Below are 869 nucleotides of genomic sequence, written 5' to 3'. Positions count from 1 at the left end.
ATATATATATATCACATTATGATGGAATAAAACATATTTTTCAAATTTTTTTCACCAATATTGGAGTACTGCATATATATATATATATATATATATATATATATATATATATATAGACAATCAGGTGTCTTTTTGACTCCCCCCCCAAACCTCCCATTCCTAATATATAATGCTAGTCATCATAGAAGGATAATGGCGCTGACAGTCTCTGTCATGCAGTGAATCCACCAGATCTAGTTTGCCAGCAGGAACAAAAACTGAGCAATCATTTGTTTCCCGTAAAGATAAATTGAGTGAATATAACATACGGTAATAAAACAAGAATAATAGCTTCTTGCATTGGCCTTTAATCAATCATACACTTATTTTTCAAGAGGCTTCATCTATTTCATTGGGTGATTAATAAGGCTGCAGCGTCAGGGCATTATTAGATCCCAGCAGGGGAGATCCTGAAGCTTTTAGCTGCTCTGGAATGGTCAGTTGGGGTTCATTATAGGCTGATATTGAACAATTTATAAAATCGTGTCTAAACATCTGCCAGCTCAGATAGGCCCATGGGTGTGAGGTGGAGGATTGCTGCACAGGCTCATATTGACAAACACATCTCTCTCCTGTGGCCTTTTATGCTGCCAAAATCACTGGCCTCTTGCTCTGCTCTTGTTACAGAGGGTATTTGAAAGTGATCTCTAATGCTTCACTTATCAGCCATGATAATGAGACGTATATATGTGAGTGAGAGAGTGTGTGTGTGTACAATATATGTGTGTGTGTATATATATATATATATATATATATATATATATATATATATCATTATTTTTTATTTAATTTTTTTGTATATATCTATAATATATATATATATATATATA

This window comes from Hyla sarda, chromosome 5, assembly GCF_029499605.1.
Source record: "Hyla sarda isolate aHylSar1 chromosome 5, aHylSar1.hap1, whole genome shotgun sequence".
Taxonomy (NCBI): Eukaryota; Metazoa; Chordata; class Amphibia; order Anura; family Hylidae; genus Hyla; species Hyla sarda.
The sequence above is the reverse complement of the archived record's forward strand: the minus strand, read 5'-3'. Positions refer to the sequence as shown.